At 29.2% G+C, this 24,728-nt stretch overlaps 3 long non-coding RNA genes across 5 annotated transcripts; 1 reads left to right on the plus strand and 2 right to left on the minus strand.

Moving 5' to 3' along the window:
* Positions 1 to 2,406: 2,406 nt before the first annotated feature.
* LOC117129776 lies at positions 2,407 to 9,467 on the minus strand. The gene is made up of 2 exons (XR_004453364.1): positions 8,197 to 9,467; positions 2,407 to 8,112 (listed from the first exon to the last, which is right to left on the minus strand). It is a non-coding gene; the product is annotated as an uncharacterized LOC117129776 (long non-coding RNA).
* A 9,147-nt stretch (positions 9,468 to 18,614) lies between these two features.
* Positions 18,615 to 23,050, plus strand: LOC117129778. 3 transcript variants are annotated; one of them, XR_004453367.1, is made up of 5 exons: positions 18,615 to 19,951; positions 20,072 to 20,574; positions 20,666 to 20,734; positions 20,812 to 20,857; positions 20,946 to 23,050. It is a non-coding gene; the product is annotated as an uncharacterized LOC117129778 (long non-coding RNA). The 3 variants fall into 3 exon arrangements; XR_004453368.1 differs by lacking the exon at positions 20,812 to 20,857 and having other exon boundaries at positions 20,072 to 20,200; positions 20,430 to 20,574; XR_004453366.1 differs by lacking the exon at positions 20,812 to 20,857.
* A 296-nt stretch (positions 23,051 to 23,346) lies between these two features.
* LOC117129777 lies at positions 23,347 to 24,609 on the minus strand. The gene is made up of 2 exons (XR_004453365.1): positions 24,271 to 24,609; positions 23,347 to 24,188 (listed from the first exon to the last, which is right to left on the minus strand). It is a non-coding gene; the product is annotated as an uncharacterized LOC117129777 (long non-coding RNA).
* Between the last annotated feature and the right edge of the window lie 119 nt (positions 24,610 to 24,728).

Consider the following 24,728-nt stretch of genomic DNA (forward strand, 5'->3'; position numbering starts at 1 on the left):
GGTCTTCCTAGGGATGGCAATTGGTACCACCCGCCCCGCTGCGGTCTCTATCTCATGTGGATCTTTGCGGGTCAGCCCGCCATGACCCGCGGTACCCAAACCCGCGGGTAGTAAAAAAGATGATGTTTCGTTGTGGTGAGAAGATTATGTTTCCACATGTTTTCTTGAACGAGGACGGCTCTCAACTCAATACTGTAACTTAATAACAGCATGTGCACTACTAGGACTAACAGAAACGAAGCAAGCAAACAAACTTCTTCCATATAAAGTAGGGACTTAACAGAAACGCATCATTGCCCACAGAGAAAGGAAGGTAAATTCTATCTCCTACATTCAAGGACTCCTTGGCTGCCACCTTCAAACAGACAACATCAGCTTCTTAAAAAACCAGTTCTTGTCCTAACCAAGAATTAACAGAAGAGCTATTTACCCTTTTAAGTTGGCTTCTTTGTAGTTCATCACCGTCATAAGTCACATGCCTTCTCTTTTTTAACCTGAAAAACATTTACAAATCTCTTAATCATGTAACTTAATGGTTCGATTCGAATCATCAAAATAAAATATTTTAGCTGAAGAGATCACGGACCTGTCTTAAACGAAAGAGTTTCTGTACGAGGTTTCTAGGTAAGTCCAGACGAAGAAAATCCACCTCAGCTCCGGTGGTGGGATCTCCAAGAAGAGAAGCTATGGGGGTGGAAAGAAAAAGGGAGAGAAGCTTCACTGGTGGTTCGTAAATTCTATCTCCTACATTCAAGGACTCCTTGGCTGCCACCTTCTTAAAAAACAGTTCTTGTCCTAACCAAGAATTAACAGAAGAGCTATTTACCCTTTTAAGTTGGCTTCTTTGTAGTTCATCACCGTCACAAGTCACATGCCCTTCTCTTTTTTTAACCTGAAACACATTTACAAATCTCTTAATCATGTAACTCAATGGTTCGATCGAATCATCAAAATAAAATATTTTAGCTGAAGAGATCACGGACCTGTCTTAAACGAAAGAGTTTCTGTACGAGGGTTTCTAGGTAAGTCCAGACGAAGAATCCACCTCAGCTCCGGTGGTGGGATCTCCAAGAAGAGAAGCTATGGGGGTGGAAAGAAAACGGAGAGAAGCTTCACTGGTGGTTCGACGAAGAAGAGAAGCTCCGGTGGTGGCCTTAATCAAAGAAAAGAAGAACCGGTTGGTGGTGATGCTCCTCTGGTGCTCGACGGTGACTCGGTGGAGTCGTGGAGAACATGAATCGCCATTTTTGTGATCTCTCTTTTTTTTTTTCAGGTGGAAACAAAACAAAACAGGAAGTGGTGCGGGTTCTTTCTGCCCCGCAAGACCCGCGATAGTCCAAACCGCAAAGGCCCAAACCCACATGAGACTTAACCCGTGACACCCGCTCACAAATGGGCCTCAATATCTCTACCCAAACCCGCCCCGCATGGGTATTCTACGGGCCCAGCCCGTGGGCTGCGGTTTCTTTGCCATTCCTAGTCTTCCCATAAGTGTCCAAGTTATTCACTCCCACCCATTAGTCCAACGCTTTCAGTGTAATGATAAAGGAAAGCCAAAGTGGAGAGGGATAGAGAGAGTAGAATTACACCCCAAAGATTCCAATAGCATTAATCTTCTTAATCGCTTCCCTCATCGCAAAACCTTCTGCCATTAGTGGTGACATAACAAAGTTAGTGGAGATTGAAAATCTCTGAGTCTCTCTTGAAGTTTTGATAGTCCATCCCAGTCTAGCAGCCCCTGATGTTTCAGTCTTGAAGCACGATTTAGAATATGTTTTTAATAGGAAAGAAATAAACCACATGTGGAACATGTGCTAGGGGAAAACAATGTCCCTGTAAAAATGGACTAGACACCACGTAGTGGCAGCTGATCAAGCTCAGTTACTAGCTCCGTCAACTTAACCTGATTTTCATTCCTGCATTGAACCAACTGCCTCCTTAGATCTTGGACCTGGTAATTAAGCCTTTGAATCTTATTTTCTTGTGAGAAAATTCTCTGCCATAAATAGAGATAGTCATATCATTATTAGATCATACTATGAAGGCATATGTGAAACTAAGAGTGGGTGGTTTTCAGATAACTATGGTTAATGTAAGTTTCCTCAGAATCAAAGCAGCTAAAGAGAAGTGAAACGGATAAAGACAAACCTTTTCTTGCACAGACTCTTTGCCATGTAGTATATGATGTTGCTCTTAATCTGATTGAATCAAGGAACGACTAAAGTTTTCTTATATGGAGAAGTTTTCTTCATCGTTTATTGCCATTCTTGATTTCCCTCGAACGCTGGATCTTTCGTTGCTTGCTACGGATTTTCTTGTCTCTGACTAAACGTGCGTGTTATGAAAATAGTAACCTACTAGGCAGTAACTCGCGATGTGAGCGGAGTAAAATAGTTTATTAGATTATTTATAGTATGTTGTACTAAAAGATTTGTCATATAGCTTTTTGTGGAATAAATATTCATATATATGTTCGAATTCAGTTGATCTATCGGGATTTCACACTTTTAGAGTTAGATATTTAAATCTTATTCAGATATTTACAAATTTTGGTTTAGATTTGGTTTCGAATCTTTGCGGGTTCAGTTTGGATTCGAGTTCGGATATCCATTTTAATCAGGTATTTTTTAACAAAAATATAAATATACTTAAATACTCAAAATCCAAAAATAAAATAATACAAAACATAAAAAAATTAATAATGTAAGACTAACTATTTAAATTTACATAAAAAATCATTCAATTTAAATATTTGGATGGAGAACTAATAAATATTATCAGTATTTTTAACATTTACTGTTATTTTTAGATATTTACTTGTGTCTATGTTGATAATTTTGAGATACTTTCATATTTTTGAATATCTACTGAATATAAAATTTAAAATAATTAATATATTTAAATATATAATTGAGATTTAGATATTTTGGTATCCAAAATATTTTATTTTGGATTAGATTCGATTCTGGTTATCTAGATATTAAACTTTTAATCCATCTGAATATACTGAATCATTTTAGTTTGTGTTTAGTATTACTTTCAAATCTAGTTCGATTCAGTTTCAGATCCAGATGAGTTAATCAAATAAATAGTGTGTGAACACATTAAATTATTTGCGGTAGAGTTAAAAAATTAGTGTGTGAATGCATTAATTGTTAAATGATTGTGAGGCCGACACGTCAGCATACTCAAATTGAAATCAATGTGAAGCTATAACATAGAAAATATAGTGTGAACACATTAATTACAAATGTTTCTCTTTTAATATATAGGAGATACTAAAATACGATAATAAAAAAATAGACTTAATAATTAGAAAAACCAATATATTTAATATACTACCACAACAAAATATTTAGGGTCAAACTGGTAACCACTATAGGAACACTAGGAATGAGTAGGAGAAAAATGTAGAGAAATAAAATTATAGGAAGAAAAGAAAGATTATTCCTTACCGATTTTAATGAGAAACAAATTTGTTCTATATTCCTCTAGAATAAAAGGAATGAGAAGAATAAAAAAGAAAAAATATTTCTTATAAATGGTAAAAATAATTAGAAATAGTAATAAATTCATCATTCCCTTTCATTCAGTGGTCACCAGTTAGACCCTCAGTATAGTCAAACTTTTTCTTCCTAGACTACTAATTTGAGATATATTCAAAATTAATGGTAATTGAACAATTACTAAAATAGTACAGTCAAATTATTATTTACCATACTACTATATGAAATATGTTGAAATTTAATGGTAATTAAATACCTTCCCAAAGTAGTCCATTTTGTGTTCTTGACTCTTCCTCTCGACTCTCTCTATATATATAAGATTGCAAGTGCATGACTATATTTCAACATCACAAATAAAAGATAGAACTAAAAGCGACAGCCATGGGAAGACCAAAAGTGAAGTTGGCTTGGGTCGAGGAACGAAAGAGAAGAGCTACTGTTTGCCAGCGGAGAATGAAAGAATTGATTCAAATGGCTGAAGAACTAACCATCGTTTGTGATATGAGTGCATGTTTGGTCTTTTACAACCGTAAAAATGGTAAGCTGGTGGCGTGGCCATCTCTGGAGGAGGCTCAATCTCTCATCGACTGCTATAACGCATTACCGGAAACCGAGAGGAACATGAAGGCGGATGATGAAGAGTCATCATTCATCAAGACCATTACCAAGGAGATCGAGAAGAAACTAGAGCTTTCTCGGAAGGCTATCGAGGAGTTGAAGATGGATAATCTCATGCTCCAAATCAAAAATGGTAGTAGAATGATTGCTGATCTTTCTCAAACCGAGATTGAGAAGTTAAAGTCATATACAAGTAAGAAAATTGTGTATTATGATAGAAAGTTACGTAAGCAACATCCGAATACGAGTGGCAATGAGCCATTTCTTGAGGATGACGATGGGGAGATGAAGATCTATGAAGGAGAGAGCAGCGAGTCTGATGGTGCGGACAATGCCTAATGAAGCAGCTAGCCGTCGAATAATAAAATTAATGTGTCTTGGAATAAAGTTGTTACTGTTGTGTCTTTGCATTCTCGTTTCATATTTCTAGTTTTTGTTGCTTTGGTCATGTTTCTTGTTTTTTTTTTTGTTTTTGTTTCTTGTTGTGTCTTAAACTTGTGTCTTTGTTTGCATATGTTAACCTAAATTAATGCAATGTTTTCCCTTTCAATCATTGAAGAGCTCATCTCGTATGTAACACTATATGTTTTCTAGGGTTCAACATAGCAAATTCTTTAAGAATAAGCTATATTTTGATAAAGCATCGTATTTAACTGAGATTATCATTGGCATGCATGTCAAACTATAGGTACATTAATTTTCATGAATAATTTGATATGGAAAAAGTTTCCCCAACGTTTCTTTTATGATGCTTAAACCTTAATTTCACACGTAAGATTCATTGTTGTCTTTCTTGATTTTCCCCGACCGCTGGATCTTTGGTTGCTTGCTACGTAGTAAAACTTTTTTAGCATATACATGAAGAATACAAATTACTCAGTAACTACAATTTCAAGAGATTTGTTTAAGTGTGTGTCATGTCCAAGTTATTGACTTCACTCATTAGTCCAACGCTTTCAGTGTAATGATAAATGAAACCAACGAGAAGAGAGATAGAGAGAGAGTATAATTACACCCCAAGATTCCAATAGCATTCTTAGCTACACATACTTGATGTAGTACACCTATAAGGACCACTCTTCTTTAAGGTAAAAGGTCGAGACAGCAAGCAAGCACTCAAGAAAAAAGTATGCATGTGGCTCTGATCAATAGGTATGATATTCATATGGAAAATTCATTTTGATAACCCTGGACCAGATATTAATTTAGAAACCATGCTGCCATATTCTGTCAATCATATCCAATAAGATCAATATCTCATAGTGCATCAAATTAGTTGGCAATTGATTCTAGCCATCAAATAGGTAATTCTTGAAGCATGATTTTTTTTTTGGAAAGTAACTTCATTGATTAAAAACAAAACTGATTAAATCCGTTGTTACATGGCGTAAGGCCTCCTTAGCTAAGAAATCAGCATCATAATTCCTCTCTCGAGGAATCCAACAGAAAGAAATAGCATCAAAAGAGCTAGCATCTATTCTAATATCTGAGATTATCCCACAAATCTCCAAAGGCTCAGTAGATATTAATTAAGTGCTTTGATCAGCTGTGAGGAGTCTGATTCGCATCTTAGTCACCGGATCCCCAGTTCCTTACTCTTCCTAATCGCTTCCCTCATCGCTAAACCTTCTGCCATAAGTGGTGACATAACAAAGTTAGTGGAGCTTGAAAATCTCTGAGTTTCTCTTGAAGTTTTGTTAGTCCATCCCAGTCCGGCAGCCCCTGATGTCTCAGTCTTGAAGCATTATGATTTAACATATGTTTTTAACTGGAAAGAAATAAACCACATGTGGAACATGTGCTAGGGAAAAATAATATGCCTGTAAAAATGGACTAGAGACAACTTAGTGGCAGCTGATCAAGCTCAGTTACTAGCTCCGTCAACTCAACCTGATTTTCATTCCTGCATTGAACCAACTGCCTCTTTAGATCTTTAACCTGCTCATTAAACCTCTGAATCTTATTTTCTTGTGAGAGAATTTTCTACCATAAATAGAGATAGTCATATCATTATTAGATCATACTATGAAGGCATATGTGAAATTAAGAGCGGGTGGTTTTCAGATAACTATGCTTAATGTAAGTTTCTTAAGAATCAAAGCAATAAAGAGAACTGAATCGGATAAATTTAAAATAGGTTTGTGAGTTTGTAATAGTTTCCTAGTTTCTATTTCTTTTCCACACAAACGATGCATTGATTGTAAAATAGGTTTTTGTGATGAATAAATTTAACATTCATTCAAAAAAAAAAGTGAAGCGGAAAAAGACAAACCTTTTCTTGCACAGACTCTTCGCTGTATGGTATATGATGTTGCTCTGTATCTGACTGAATCAAGGAACGACTAGCTTCAATTTCAGTCTCAAGTTGCTCGTTTGGAAACAACAAGCTATACTTAGATAAATCGTCATATTTAACTGGATTATCATTGGCATACACGTCAAGCTATAGGTACATTAATTTTCATAAAGTTGATGTGGAGAAGTTTTCTTTATCGTTTATTTTATGATGCTTAAACTTTAAATTCACACGTACATTTATTTATTGTCTTTCTTGATTTCCCTCGAATGTTGGGTCTTTCGTAGCTTGGTACGGATTTTCTTGTCTCTGACTAAACATGGGTGTTATGAAAATAGTAAACCTATACTAAAATACGATAATAAATAAACATTAGACTTAATAATTAGAACAACAAATATATTTAATATACTACCACAACAAAAAATGCAAGAGACGATGTTATGATATATGTTTCAGTTTGAAATGCAAGAAACAAAAATGCAAGAGACAAAAATGCAACAAAATGGCATCATAATGGTAATTGAATACATTCCTAACGTTGTCCATTTTGTGTTCTTGACTCTTCCTCTCAACTATCTGTATATATAAGATTACAAGTGCATGACTATATTTCAACATCACAAACAAAAGATAGAACTAAAAGCGACAGCCATGGGAACACCAAAACTGAAACATATATATAACTAGAGTCGGCCCGCCCTTCGGGCAGGATATATTTTACTTGTAATCTAGATTATTATTTTTTGTATGATTTTTTTGTGTCTAGGATAGAAATTAACGCCCTACAAACTTTCAGTTTTGAATTATTGCCTATACACTATCTAGCCCTTGAGTAATTTGCCAATAATGATTTCAATAATTTTAATCATATTTTTCTTCCTCCCAACAAGCTAGGCATTTCGAATCGTGACTGTGACCAGTTTTACAAGTGCATCACATCCGTCTTCTCGAAGTCCATGCCTCTCCACATTTGCCTTGGATAACTACCTCAATTTTTCCGTTGTAGAAGACGCTCTGGTATGGATTCCTTCCACGGCGAAGATGACATAACCCACCAGATCAAATATTCCAGGCTCGGCAACAGGGAGGAGTTTGATCAATTGCTCTGGTATGGCTACGCTTTCCATTTTCCAGTTTTTCTGTATACCACTCTCTCCTGCCGTGAACCACAAAACATATCACTCAACCTGAACAACATTAAAAAGCTGAACTTTAAAACACATCGAAAGATCACTCCTTCTCTACACAGCTAAATTCAGAAACATTGGATAAAACAGTAAACTTTACAATTTAAAACGAAGTTTGTCTCCTAAAGAAAGCTATTAAGTAAACAGAATAAGATTCAACTTTCATGGCAAATCCTTTCCATCCACTTCATCTACCAAAAAAAGAGAAAATATCAGAATCAAACTTCTTGGCAAATCCTTACCATGGTCTTTTTCTAGCCTATATAAACTATATATAACCCATCATCTTCAAATCACAAACCTACAAAAATAGAAATAATATTCATCAAGAGTTTCAACTAAGAGCAAAATTCAGATCTAATAAAACTCAAACAAAACCCAGATTTGTCTATTCGACGGTGGTAATCCTCCATACAGCCTCTCCTCTCTTCCTCCACACTCCTCTCTGCTCCTCTACACCGTATCGATCCTCTGGTTCGTCTTCACACTTCGATTATTCAAACTTCACTAAAATCAAAGCCACACAGAAGAGATGATGAGAAAGTAAATAATTTGTAGATCTAAAAAGGAGGAGGGGATTCATTACCATTAATTGATAGAAACGGTAGTGGAGATGGAGAGACATGAGAAGAGATCTCCTGATGCTGGAGAGACATGGAGCAGAGATCTGAGGGAATAGAAGAACAGACGTGGAGAGCGAGAGAGAGAGACGGGAAGAGTAGAGACGTAATAGCCGGAGAGGAGCGGAGCTGTCACGAAGTAGGAGAGGAGGCATCACGGTGCTTAATAACTTCACGTAGGAGAGAGGCAGAGGAGGAGAGGAGGCGTCACAAAGTTATGATCTGTAACTTAAATGAAATGCTAGTTTTTGGGATAGTTGGACACGTGTCGTGCTCACAAAGCTCGACTTATCTAGGTGGAATCCTAGGTGTCCTAAGGAGAAGAGAACAAACTGTTTCTTTATATATAAAAGAGTGTTTTGCTCTCTCCTGAGGCTGCCACCTAGGATTCCACTTAGGAAAGTCGCTTCACGAGGAGTCAACACGTGTCCCGCCTCCTCGAAACATAGCGTTTCATTAAAGGAATCAGCGATCCATATGGGCTAAGTTTGTGAATGGGCTTTTCCGCGAAAACCTAAAAACTATTTTTTTACGCCAAAACCTCAAAAATGCATTTTCCCGCCAAAATTGCAAAAACGTGTTTTTCCGCAAAAACCGAAAACATGTTTTCATGCCAAAATCACAAAAAAACTTGTTTTCACGCCAACACTCCAAAACACATTTTTCGGCCAAAACACAAAAACAAGTTTTTCCACCAAAATTGCAAAAACCGTGTTTTCCCGCCAAAAAAAAAAAAAAAGTGTTTTCCTGCTAAAACCGAAAATCTCGTTTTCCCACCAAAGCTGAAAAATCTCATTTTCCCACCAAACCGGAAAATCTTGTTTCCCGCAAAAACCGCAAAATACACAAAAAGGCGTTTTCTTGCCAAAAACGTGTTTTCCCGCTAAAACCGCAAAAACAAGTTTTCCCCGCCAAAAACGCGTTTTTCCAGCCAAAACCGCAAAAACGCGTTTTACCGCCAATAACGAAATATCTCATTTTCTCGTCAAAACCGAAAAATTTTATTTTCCCGCGAAAATCGCAGAAACGTGTTTCCCTCCAAAACCGCAAAAACGCGTTTTCCTGCCAAAAACGTGTTTTTCCGCCAAAACCGCAAAAACGTGTTTTCTCACCAAAATTGAAAATTTGTATTTTCCCGCCAAAACCAAAAAAAATCTCGTTTTCCCGCCAGAACCGAAAAAATCTTGTTTTCTCGCCAAAATCGAAAAATGTGTTTTCTCGCTAAAACCAAAAAATCTTTTTTTCCCGCCCAAACCGCAAAAAGAAAACTCATTAATTTTGAAATAATTCTAATGTAAATATATTAAACTAAATAATTAAATGTAATATAGTTAAAATTAATATAAAACATATGATTAAGTCAACACAAGAGTATTTTTATAATTTGTTTACTAAAATCATTTGAATGGAAATGAAAATAAAAAAAACAAACATAAGATCCATTTAGATGATTCATCTATATGAGCTATGTGGATGGACAAACAAATAATCACAAAAATCTGAATGAATCGTTTGAATAGATCATACAAATGAATCATTTGGATGGAGATGATAAATGGTGAAACAAACAGCCCCTATGTTATTACAAAATGGGTGGAGAATATTAACAATTCTATGAATAGTTCCATTGTATTTTGAGCATCCTTAATATCATTTGATTTAACATACATAAAATAAAAAGATTTCACAATACAAAAGACACTTTTTAAGAGAAAAATTATACTAATAAAAGGAAGCTTTTGAGGCTCCATAGGGGGTCCACATCAGCGGTAAAAAATTCTTCTAAAAAATGACATTTGGCATTAACAAAAAATAAAAAATAAATATACATAGAAAGAAAAATAAATAATAAGTAAATATACAACATAAGAAATAGAAATATTACATTAAACATTTATAGGTAAATATACAATATAAGGAAAAATAAATGAAAAGTAAATATACATTATAAGAAATAAAAATATTACATTAAACATCTATAATAATTTATCATCTAATATAAAAGCAAGAAAACTAGAATAAGTAAATATATAATAAAAAAATAAAAAAATTATATTAATCATCTATCTGAAAAATATATCTATACTAATAAAATGGAGCTTTTGAGGCTCAATAGAGCGTCCACATCAGCGAAAAAAAAATATTTTGTGAAAGATGACACGTGTCATTAGTAAAAAATAAAAAATAAATATACATATAAAGAAAAATAAATAATAAGTAAATATACAATATAAAAAATAAAATTATTACATTAAACAATAATAAGTGAGGCTCCATAGGGCGTCGACATCAGCGGTAAAAATGTTTTCTAAAAAATGACACGTGGCATTAAAAAAAAAATATACATATAAAGAAAAATAAATAATAAGTAAATATGCAATATAAGAAATAAAAATATTACATTAGAAAAATAATAGGTAAATATACAATATAAGAAAAAATAAATGAAAAGTAAATATACATTATAAGAAATAGAAATATTGCATTAAACATCTATCATAATTTATCTTCTGATATAAAAGCAAGAAAATTAGAATAAGTAAATATATAATTAAAAATAAAAAAAAACTATATTAAACATCTATCTAAAAAATCTATCTATACTAATAAAATAGAGCTTTTGAGGCTCCATAGAGCATCAACATCAGCGGAAAAAAATTTTTTCTAAAAGATGACACGTGTCATTAATAAAAAATAAATATACATATAAAGAAAAATAAATAATAAGTAAATATACAATATAAGAAATAGAATTATTACATTAAACAATAATAAGTAAATATACAATATAAGGAAAAACAAATTAAAAGTAAATATACAATATAAGAAATATAAATATTACATTAAACATCTATCATAATTTATCATTTGATACAATTAAGAAATGAAAAAAAACTAAATTAAAATTCTATCTGAAAAATGTATAGTGAAATAAATAATAACTAAATACACAACATAAAAATAGAAATATTATATTTTATAATTATCGTAATATTAGAATAAATAAATGAAAATATAAGAAAAAATAAATATTAAGTAAATATAGTATATAAGAAATAAAAATATTACATTAAATATATATCGTAATATTATCATTGATATAAAAACAAGAAATTTAGAATAAATAAATATACAAAATAAGAAAGATAAACAATAAGTAAATATACAATATAAAAATGGAAAAACTAAATTGAGCATATATCTGAAAAATGCATAGTGAAATAAATAATAAGTAAATACACAACATAAAAATATTAGATTAAACATTTATTATAATATTAAAATAACTAAATATAAAATATACGAATCTCTACTAATAAAAGGGAGCTTTTGAAGCTCCATAGGGCGTCCACATAAGCGGAAAAAAATTATCCCGAAAGATGACACGTGGCATAAAATATAGTTTTACTTTTTAATATTAATTATTTTCGAAAATTGTAAAAACTATGTAAACATACAGCATTAAAAAATGGAAGCGTCCACATCAGCGGAAAAAATTTATCCCGAAAGATGACACATGGCATAAAATATAGTTTTACATTTTAATATTAATTATTTTCGAAAATTGTAAAAAATATGTAAACATACAGCATTAAAAAATGGAAAAACTACATTAAACATATGTAAGATTACTATTTTTCACTTAAAAAAAAAAGACGGCTTATCTCCATAATGTAACATTACCGTTTTATAAAAAAAAACAAAAAACATTATATATAATTTCGAAAATAATAAATATAAGTAAAACATACAACATAAAAATGGAAATACTACATTAAACATAAATATGTTTGACTTCTCTACTAATAAAAGGGAGCTTTTGAGGCTCCATAGGGCGTCCACATCAGCGGAAAAAATTTATCCCGAAAGATGACACGTGGCATAAAATATAGTTTTACATTTTAATATTAATTATTTTCGAAAATTGTAAAAAATATGTAAACATACAGCATTAAAAAATGGAAAAACTACATTAAACATATGTAAGATTACTATTTTTCACTTAAAAAAAAAAAGACGGCTTATCTCCATAATATAACATTGCCGTTTTATAAAAAAAAAACAAAAAACATTATATATAATTTCGAAACTAATAAATATAAGTAAAACATACAACATAAAAATGGAAATACTACATTAAACATAAATATGTTTGACTATTTGTCCAAGTTCTTCTATTAAACATTGCCGTTTTACATTAAAAATAGAAAAATACGTAAAGATTTAAACATCTATCTTAAAATATAAAATATAGACATTAACTAAATATAAAGTATAAAAAAGAGAAATACTCAATATATAAAAAATAAATAATAAGTAAATATTATAAATATATAAATATATGAATTATATATACAATAATAAGTAAATGCACAATTTTTTAAAAATGGAAAGAGTATATTAAATATTAAACATATATCTTAAAATGTAAAATATAGATATTAAGTAAATAGAAAATATAAGAAAAAGAAATACACAACTTAAAAACAATGGAAAAAGTATATTAAGATTTAAACATCTATCTTAAAATGTAAAATATAGATATTACGCAAATAGAAAGTATAAGAAAAGGAAATACACAATTTAAGAAAATAGAAAAAGTACATTAGTATTTAAACATTTATCTTAAAATGTAAATCAATCTTAAAATATAAAATTATTAGTAAATAGAAAGTATAAGAAATAAAAATACACAATATAAAGAAAAATAAATAATAAGTAAATATATAATATAATCTCGAAAGATGACACATGGCATTAAAATATAGTTTTACATTTTAATATTACTTATTTTCGAAAATTATAAAAAATATGTAAACATACAGCATAAAAAAAATGTAAAAACTACATTAAACATATGTAAGATTACTATTTTTCACTTAAAAAAAGACGGCTTATCTATATAATATAACATTACTGTTTTATAAAAAAAACAAAAAACATTATATATAATTTTGAAAATAATAAATATATGTAAAACATACAACATAAAAATGGAAATACTACATTAAACATATGTAAGATTACCATTTTACATTTTTATTTTTAGAAAATAATATGTAAACATACAACATAAAAAATGAAAAAACTACATTAAACATATGTAAGATTACTATTTTTCACTAAAAAAAAGACGGCTTATCTCCATAATATAACATTACTATTTTGTAAAAAAATAATTATATATAATTTCGAAAATAATAAATAATATGTAAACATACAACATAAAAAATGGAAATACTACATTAAACATATGTAAAATTACCATTTTACATTTAAAAATAACAATAATATGTAAACATACAACATAAAAAATGGAAAAACTACATTAAACATGTGTAAGATTACCATTGTTCACTAAGAAAACGGGTTATCTTCATAATGTAACATTAGAATTTTATTAAAAAAAGAAAAAAAAAACATAAATATAACTATTTGACTATTTGTCCAAGTTCTTCTATTAAACATTGCCGTTTTACATTAAAATAGAAAAATACGTAAAGATTTAAACATCTATCTTAAAATATAAAATATATACATGAACTAAATATAAAGTATAAGAAAGAGAAATACTCAATATATAGAAAAATAAATAATAAGTAAATATTATAAATATATAAATATACGAATTATATATACAATAATAAGTAAATGCACAATTATTAAAAAATGAAAAGAGTATATTAAATATTAAACATCTATCTTAAAATGTAAAATATAGATATTAAGTAAATAGAAAGTATAGAAAAGGAAATACACAATTTAAAAAAATGGAAAAAATACATTAGTATTTAAACATCTATCTTAAAATGTAAATCAATCTTAAAATATAAAATTATTAGTAAATAGAAAGTATAAGAAATAGAAATACACAATATAAAGAAAAATAAATAATAAGTAAATATATAATATAAGTGAATACCAAATTTAAAAAATGGGAAATTACATTAAGATTTAAAAATATATATTAAAATTTAAAATATAGATATTACGTAAATAGAAAGTATAACAAATGGAAATATACAATTTAAAAAATGGAAAACATACATTAAGATTTAAACATCTATCTAAAAATGTAAAATATAGATATTAAGTAAATTAAAAGTACAAGAAATGGAAATACATATACATGAAAATAAATGATAAGTAAATAATTTAAATATATAATATATGAATTATATATGTAATAATAAGTAAATACACTATTTTTTTAAAAATGGAAAAAGTTCATCAAGCATTAAACATCTATCTTAAAATGTAAAATATATAATATAAGTAAATACACAATTTAAAAATGGAAAAAGTGCATTAATATTTAAATATCTATTTAAAAATATAAAATTTAGATATTACGTAAATAAAAATATAAGAAATGGAAATAAACATTTTAAAAAATGGAAAAAGTACATTAAGATTTAAGCATCTATCTTAAAATGTACTTCTATCTTTAAATGGTAGTAAATTATATAAAAATGGAAATACCACATTAAACAAAAAAAAAATGTATAATTTTACATCAAGAAAGTCCATATAAAACTCATTATTCCATCCACATCAACCTCACACTATTAAGCAAAATTTCAAAGCACTCGAGCAAAAAAATGGTTTCACTATCAACTCTTGCCGTCCCAGAAACCTTTAATGACAATGAATGAGATTTTTTTATAACAACAAACTTTTTGTTAGGTGGATTCATTGTTGGGAAACCCGCAACTTCCAAAAGCCAAACTTATTCATGGGAATTGAATTGCTTTTCATAGACTCAAAGGTATTCTTACAAATTTAAATTAATCTAATCTATAATTTTATTGTTAATATTCATACTAACTCTTTCATGATCAAACAATTTCAGTTGATAACCATTCAAGCGTTTATCCCGAAACACTTCCTTCCTCGCCGAATCAGGTATTGGTTCATATTGGTTTAGTATTGTTTTTGGTTTACTAACCGGTTTAGGATGGTCTTATTGTAAATATAATTTAAGTTGGTTTAGCATATATTATGTTTAAAATAACTTAAATTAAATAATAATAATATTATGCTTAAAATATAATTTTAGAGAGTTTTCAAATATAGTTTACAGAACATTATAGGTGATGAATTTAATTTATTAAATTCGTTTATTACTTAAAACTAAGTTTTTTAAAAAACATACTGAGTTATAAATATCAATGATGGATTGGTGAGTATAACATGAAGACAAAAATATAAATATCTGTTTTCAAGATAAGAAATTCAGCTTTTATTCAGATACTCAATATATAATATCTTAAATTATGTTTTAAAAAATATACATAATTTATATATATAGATTAATCTTCCAAACTTAAACTATTATATTATATATGAATAATGTTTTTAAATAAAAATAATTTCTGATTTAAAATAAAAATAAAAACAACAAATGTTTATTTACAAATAATGGATGTAATTTACATTATACTATCATTTAACAAGTATTAGATACGTTTTGATATATCATTATTTTCTATTCCCAGAAAACAATAAATTGTTAAACATCAATATCAACTAGGTTAAGTATACGAACAACAAAAATTCAAACATCACAAAAAATATTTACATAACCATTATAATACAATAATTTAATCAAAAATACAATTAAAAAAATATTAAAAAAAATAGTTATATACTTAATATTTGAAAATAAAAGATATTTTTGCTAAAATTGTACTTACCTGGCCAAGGAGATCGACCATCTTTTTACGGATCGATCGAATGTTGAGCATGTGGTCGATCCAAAAATACTCTGCAGTTTAATAAAATCTCTAAAACATTTATTCCAACACTCAAAAGATAGTTTTGCTAAATATGATAACTAAATAGCCAATAAAATTACAAAAAAATATTTAAATAGTAAAAATATGTTAATTTAACGTGTTAAAATTTTAAAATAAATTTTAATTATGACATGCATTTTAACATTTATATAAATATAAATCATAGCCTAAATATAAATAATTTAACAACTTAAATTAGAAAAAAATAAAAATCCCGGGCGTAGCCCGGGTTAATCCCTAGTCTATACTAACAAAAATGAGCTTTTGAGGCTCCATAGAGAGTCCACATTTGCAAAAAAAAACTTCTTCAAAAAGATGATACTTGACATTAATAAAAAAATATATACGTATAAAGAAAAAGAAATAATTAGTAAATATACAATATAAGGAAAAATAAATTAAAAAATATAATATAAGAAATAGAAATATTACATTAAATATCTATCATCATTTATCATTTGATATAAAAGCAAGAAAATTAGAATAAGTAAATATACAATTAAGAAATGAAAAAAAAACTAAATTAAACATCTATCTGAAAAATGTATAGTTAAATAAATAATAACTAAATACACAATATAAAAAATAGAAATATTATATTATACAATTATCGTAATATTAGAAAAAATAAATATAAAATATAACAAAAAAATAAATATTAAGTAGGGAAATTGCCACAAATAGCACATTCATAGTACTACTTTTCATGTTTACAGTAACCACTTTTACCATCACTTTTAATGAAGGGTAAAAGACAATTATACCCTTAGGGTTAACTAATCTAGATTTAGGGTTTAGAGTTGAGGGGTGGGGTAAGGTTTTTGGAATGTGAAATTTAGGATTCTAATAAATATATAAATAAATACTTAAAAAAATATAAAAAATAGTTTCAAACATAATTTTTGTTTTTCAAAAAGAAATGTGAAGAAAAAATTTCAAAAAAATTCGAAAAAAAAAATTTCAAAAAAAAAATTTATAAAAAAGTTCGAATTTGAAAAAGTATAATTCAAAAACAAAAAAAAATTACTTTTTTTAATTTATTTTTTATTTAAATAATGATTTATAATATATATGAATAACAAGGACATAAAAGTCTTTTGCCACTTAATGAAGAAAGTATTTTTGAAAATGTCTTTTTAGTGGTGGTAAAAATGAAAAGTGGAAAACATGTAATTTCCCCTATTAAGTAAATATAGTATATTAGAAATAAAAAATAATACATTAAATATATGTCGTAATATTATCATTGATATAAAAGCAATAAAATTTAGAATAAATTAATATGTGAAATAAGAACGATAAAAAATAAGCAAATATACAATATAAAAATGGAAAAACTAAATTAAACACATATCTGAAAAAATGTATAGTTAAATAAATAATAAGTAAATATCCAACATAAAAATATTAGATTACACATATATTATAATATTAGAATAATTAAATATAAAATATAAAAAATGAATAATAAGTAAATATATAATATAAGAAATACAAAAAATACATTAGACATCTATCTAAAAAATCTATAATAAAATAAATAATAAGTAAATATAAAATAAGAAATAAAATACTACATTAAATTTATATCGTAATATTACAATTTGATATAAAATAAAAATAGTTAGATAAGTAAATATACAATTAAAAAAGTAAATACACAAGATAAGAGACAGAACAACTACATTAAACATATATTTGAAAAATGTAGATTTTTACATTTTTATGACTTCCAAATATTTTTATAAGTAAATATACAATATAATAAAAATAAGCATAAAATATAAGAAATATAAATTTTACATGAAGCATCTATTATAATAATATCATTTGATATAAAAGCAAGAAAATTAGAATAAGTAAATATATAATATAAGAAAAATAAAAAAAGGTAAAATACAATTAATAAATGAAAAATCTAAATTAAACATCTCTCTAAAAAATGTATAGTAAAATAAATAATAAATTAGTATACAATATATTAAATAGAAATATTATATTAAGCATCTATCGTATTATTAGAATAAGTAAATATACTATATAAGGAAAATAAAAACAAATCTGAGAAACATACAATAAAATAAATTATAAGTAAATTTATAATATAAGAAATATAAATATTACATTAAACATTTATAAATAATATTATCATTTGATACAAAAGTAAAAAAAATAGAATAAGTAAATATACAATATAAGAAAAATAAACAATAGGTAAAATACAATTAAGAAGTGCAAAAACTACATTAAACATCTATCTCAAAAAGGTATTGTTTTACATTTTCATTATTTAAAAATACAATAAGTGAATATTAATGCTAAATATTATAATAAGTAAATATAAAATATAAGAAAGAATAAATAATAAGTAAATATGATATATAAGAAATAAAAATATTACATTAAATAAGTATCGTAATATTATCATTGATATAAAAGCAAGAAATTTAGAATAAGTAAATATAAAAAATAAAAAAAAGATAAACAGTAAGTAAATATACAATATAAAAAATGGAAAAACTAAATTAAATATTTATCTGAAAAATATATAGTTAAATGCAAAAATGTATATTTAAATAAATAATAAGCAAATATACAGTATAAGAAATATAAATATTACATTAAACATCTATCGTAATATTATCATTTGATTTAAAAACAAGAAAATTAGAATAAATAAATATACAATATTGAAAAATTCCCTTGGATAGCCATTTTTAAGTTTTTGCTACAAAATAGCTATAAATGAGAAAAATAATCAAAATAAGTCTTATTAAAGAGTAAAAATACATTTATACCCTATGGTTAACTAACATAGACTTATGGTTTAGAGTTAAGGGGTGGGATTTTGAGGATACGATTTCAAAATTTTAAAAATAAAAATTAAAAAAATAAATTTTTAAAATAAAAGAGACTATTTTGGTCACTTTCTTTATTGAATACTATTTTGTGACAAAAAACTTAAAAGATCTATTTGAGAGAATTGTCTTACAATATAAGAAAAAATAAATAATAAGTAAATATACAATATAAGAAAGGAAAAACTATATCAAACATCTATCTAAAAAATGTATAGTTTTCTGATTTTTTCTAAAGAAATATGTATTCACACATACATACAATTCATAATTTGTTGTTGTTCAGAATACAACGTTCAAAAAAATAACTATATGGTTAACATTTGAAAATGAAAATAGCCCCGCACGTAGCGCAGATTAACTCCTAGTCTTTATATATAAAAGATGTTTTGCTCTCTCCTGAGGCTGCCACCTAGGATTCCACTTAGGAAAGTCGCTTCACGAGGAGTCAACATGTGTCCCACCTGCTCGAAACACAGCGTTTCATTAAAGGAATCAGCGATCCATATGGGCTAAGTTTGTGTGTGGGCTTTTTTTAATTTGGCACAAGAAAAGCAGCCCGATAGCAGTCAACCCTAATAGCACAATGTTCATCTCCGTTCTTTGTTCTTCGTCATCTGGTCTTCTTTTTCATCGACCAAAAACGTTACCAGTTACAGATTCGTCTCATTAAACCTCTTCTTAACTCCATCAACCACGATCTGGTCTTGAATGTGAACTTCTCTTCTCCGAGGCGGTGTCACTGCGAATATAAAAAGTTAAGCCTTCCTCTTATCAAAACCATCTTCTCGATCTGTTGAACCAACAAAGTAAAGTTATTTTCACATAAATGGCTAACTCGAAAGTTCTTATTTCTCATTTGAAATCTGGTAAATTTTCTTCTCCGGTTGAGGTTAGGTTGATGCGTTGACTTCCTCTGCCTAGCAAAGGGAAACATGAACGGTTAGTGGCTACACTCAGTCAATTCGTCTAGACTTCTTCTTAAATCGTTATGGGCGTCAATATGCTTCTCCTTGAAGCCAAGGTTGCTCCGGCGATTTAGTAAACAAACTCAAGTTTTTTCTGTAAGATTTACAAGTAACGTGATCTTAATTAATTTGTGATCTTAGTCATACGATGTTTGCTTCTTCATTTTGTTAATCTCCTCGGTCTTTTTAATCTGACAATGGCTCGAACAAATGCAGATGATGATTTAAAGTCAAAGTCTTTACAAGCTGAGTTTGGCGAAAAGAGGAGCTTTGGTCGCGGTTTCTGTATTACAGTCAAGAGATTGCAACATATAAAAAAATTACTAATGCTCTGCTTCATAGAAGGTATGAAGCTACATATGGAGTAATTCAATGATGGTATTGTACTAAGATAAAGGCTCCTTAGTATATTGAAACGAGAGTCTATAGTGGGGACATGTAAAGTTCCTATGTTATAAATACCATTTGAGTCAAATATCATATGTAAATTTTTTCCTTGAGTCGATTTTAGTTTTCAACAATGTTTTTGTTTTAAAAAATAGATTATTGTATGATAGTTTTAAGCAATCTGCAGGACATTACTGAAGAAAACAAATCTCTTCCATGCCCAACAGAGTGGTTATTCCGTGTTGATATTGTTAATAAATGGAAAGAGTCTAACGGTTTCAGTGCTGCCCAGATGTTTAGAGAATATCAAGATGTCTGATACGGCCTTACTGGTGAGAAGAGCATTGTCTTTAAGCCAATATACTTTGTTTATGGATCTTCAATAGATTCTTTTGTGAAAAGGGGGATAATATGACGTATCAGGTTCTGCTTATGTCTATGAAAGCTGGCATCAAACTGAATCTAACCGCTTCTTCACACGTCTTCTTAACGGTACAGTTTATCTTTACGATTACGTTTAAGTTCTTCTTGATCATGAAGAGTTGATGACATAATATGAAAATTAATAGCGTAGGGAAGAAAAGAATGGCATGTGAAAGAAGCTTCATTGTTAAAGTAATACTAAAAATTGCATTCTCATTGAGTTTCTTGCATCGTAAGTAATATATTTCTCAGTAACATGGTATGTTTTTGGATGATCCAGACCAGGTCACCTTCTACACTCCTGGGCGTGACAAGTCAGATAATAGGGAAACAAAAGCTTGCTACATGTCTCTCTAAGGTAGTTTTGTTTATTCCTGAATTGGTCTAAACAAGCAGAAGAAGGCTAAGGGAAACCGGAACATTATCTTCTGGTTGGACACAGAAGGTAAACCAAATCAATTTTTTAACCATCTGAACTTTTTTTTCTAATCAAACTGGTTTTACTTAACGGGGTTATGATTTTGTTGTAATATCTTTAAGCGCTTGGAATGCATTGGATCGTTTGGTGCAAGAAAAGTTTATGTATAAGAAACCAGAGGAGAAGAAGGTGGTCAAGTAAAGTGATGGAAGATCTAACTCCATTAATGGAGCTATAATAGGAGGAAGCTTTATGCTTGGATCAACAAGTCTCCACCCATAAATGTAGACAAGACAATCAGTTTTTTTTTTTTGCAATTATTATTTGTTCCCAATAGTCCAAAAACTACCGTTGACGAAGTCTTTTTCTTTTGTATTTCTCATTCACTATAAATAAAAATTTCATATCTCTTCTTGATTTTGCCTTTATGTGATAGATTAAAACAAAAGATTTTGTTTGGTATGTACAAGCAAATGTTACTTTTATGTTAGTTTCGACTGCGATTAGCGTTTGATGTTGTTTGAAATGTCAATTTGATCTCTTTCTTTTGCAATGGTGCAACTGAGAAGTTTCATCCAGGCATAAAAGTATTCAAATCTGTTTTAAATTTTCGGCCAATATAGTGGATATTTACTCTTGGATATAGAGGAACTCTATTATAGAAGTATACATTGGAGCAAATCCACCTCTATAATAGAGATCTCTATTTTAGAGGAAAATATAGAGATATACATTGGAGATGCTCTAATATAGTGGATATTTACTCTTGGGTTGCAATCGCTAATGTGATTCACGATATTGGTTGCAAAGGGAACAATGGTACATGATCAAGCAACGGGCTATTGGTGGCCACGAGCCACATGAGCCACGTTAGTTGAATCAGTGATTTTACATAAATTTTTTTGAAGTGTGATTTTACAAGTTTTCTGAATATTAATATTACGTTTGAATCATTGGAAAATGCTAATAATTTTCATGAGATTAACAGAGCATAAACCCATATGAAATTAAGTTGTGAGGGTTTTAGGAAAATTGGTTTTTAGTTCCAAAATAGAGCAACGATATTAAGATTTTTTTTTTTGTTAAAGAACAATGTTAAGATTTGTTATCATATAAATATATGTACTAATAGTGTTGTCATATAAACATATGTACTTATAGCAAATCACACTTCAAAAATGTTCAATTGTATCAAAAATGATAGGATACAAATTTATTTGTGTATGTACATGACTTTTGTCGTATCTCCCTTCAAAACTATAGTATGCAATAATGCTGACTTTCATTTTACTATTGAACAAACTTCCAAATACGTTCCAACTAAAAACTCTAACAATGTGATTTCACCATTTATTTATAATATCCCATAAAATAAAATAATAAAATCAAAAAGAACTAAAAAATATCCTAACAAACAATGATTTTAAACTCATTTTCAAATGGAAATAATGTTTCATAAGCTCAAACCAACGAAAAGATCTAATCTCACAAATTTTTTTCTTTTGTGTTACCAAACTCAAAAACCAAAAAATAATATGAAAATTAATGGAAAAGCAAAATGAGCAATTATACATAATCAAACATATAGTTAAAAAAGAGTAACACTATCTAATAAATAAAATAAAATACAAATAGCATACATATTACTATATCCCAAATATCAACAAACTTTTAAATAAAGCAAAATGGCATCATAACATCGTCTCTTGCATTTTTTAATTAAAGAAATTAATTACAAAGTTTTGACGAACCGCAATACACAAGAAATATAAAAATAACATATGATAATGGATTACCTCAAATAAATAAAATTTAAAAAAAAAAGAAAATACATTGTCGCAATAAAGATAAAATATTATATCATTCCAAGAACCACAGCAATATAATTATGCAATTTGGTCAACAACAGCTAATTCAGCTCTCGATATCATTAGATATTATATAAATAAAGATCACATGTAAATAATGTTTCACAAAAACAGAAAATTATGCTTTTGAAAATAAAAATATGTCGATCTAAACACTTAATTACGTCAAAATCCCGCGCGAAGCGCGGGCTTGCCCTAGTATTGCATAACTAAGAGTTTAATTACTTTCTCGCTTTCAACCTACATGAATTCTTAAGTTGGTGCATAATTACTCTGAAACTTGTTTTTATCTAAAAAGTATTATTAAAATATAAATTGAAAATTGTTCATTCAATAATAAAATAAACTACAAAATATCATTAGTTATGCAATTTTTGATAAAAGTAAAAATTACATTGAAAAAATGGAAACATCTTCTATTTTTAAACATCAAAAACTTCCTTGTTTAAAACAGATGGGGGTATAACTTTATTACATTATATTAAGAAAACAAAGAAACTTGTCCTATGATAGCATCAAAACTTGGAAATGTGTAATACAAATATGACAATGGCCAGCCGAACAAATTAGTTAGCAGGTCCTCTTCGTAGGGCACAAAAGCATGTTTTTGAGAGTTCAGAGACTAATCGAAACTGACACGACGCATCTTACAAACAAGATTAGCCGTAGGGAAATCAAGTTCACTACCAGCGTCTGATTTCATCACATCTTTGAGCTCATCTCTTGGTGTAGCCAAACACGTCTGGAAAGTTGCAAGCACAGGCAGAATCGGCATGGACAAGGCTGCAAGCACATTGCTCAAGTACTCTATATCTACACACAGTTGCTGTGCTCCTCGGTCTGAAATGTATTGGATTCCTCTCAGTTGCTCCATGTACAGAGCCGTTGCGCCTTCTGCTACCTTGAATATCCACTCGGTTGCAAAGAACTGTGCGTCCTCGTTGTTTGAATCACCATTGGTTGAGATTTCTTCAGCTAGAGGCTCAAGCTGCTGAGGTAAAGTCAGGAGATATTATCCAACGCTTGTAACGTAAGCCTGAGGGTATGAGCTGAAGTTTGGTAGAGCAAACGCAGTTTATTCCTCCACAGAAGACCAGATTGGTAGGCGAGATACTTCCCCGAGTCTTTGCCTGACTTTTGATATGAGGATGTCATATACAAGTTTGTTCACTGTGTCCGCAAACGCAGCTACTCTCTGAGATGCCAAAGGCAGTGCGTGGAACCTTGGATCTTTTGACTACAAAAAAAAAAACAGCAAAAGGAAATGATACATATGAACAGTGTATATTAATTTATGAATCTTTGTCAATTAAGACTACCTGTTCCAACAGGTTTAGGAGTTTGCGAGCCTTCTCCGGAACATCAACCAACCGAATAGCTGCCACATCCAGGGAAGATCGTCCAGCCGTAGACAAATCTCCAGCTGTTTGTTCACTTGTCAAATGTGACAGGTTCTGATCCAGATTTGTGCCAAATAGTGAAATAGACAAGCTGGAGTTTAGTCTAGCCAGAGTGGCTCTCAAAGAAGCTTCAAACACAGAAGACCTGCTCAAGTCAGCTTCTCACCGTCTTTATAGGAGCTTTCGTCTAATATTTTAAGCCTTCTGGTGTTGTCAATCGAGACATGGTAACATAAAACTGTCCATGGGTAAATACAGGCCGGGAAGATATAAAGCTGACTTGCTTTAGGCTTTGGCCTTGACTTTTATTTATTGTCATGGCATAGCTAAGTCGGATTGGGTATTGGCGTCTACGAAGTTAAAAGGATGTATGCTGT

This window comes from Brassica rapa, unplaced genomic scaffold (genome assembly GCF_000309985.2).
Source record: "Brassica rapa cultivar Chiifu-401-42 unplaced genomic scaffold, CAAS_Brap_v3.01 Scaffold0150, whole genome shotgun sequence".
In the NCBI taxonomy this organism is placed as follows: domain Eukaryota; kingdom Viridiplantae; phylum Streptophyta; class Magnoliopsida; order Brassicales; family Brassicaceae; genus Brassica; species Brassica rapa.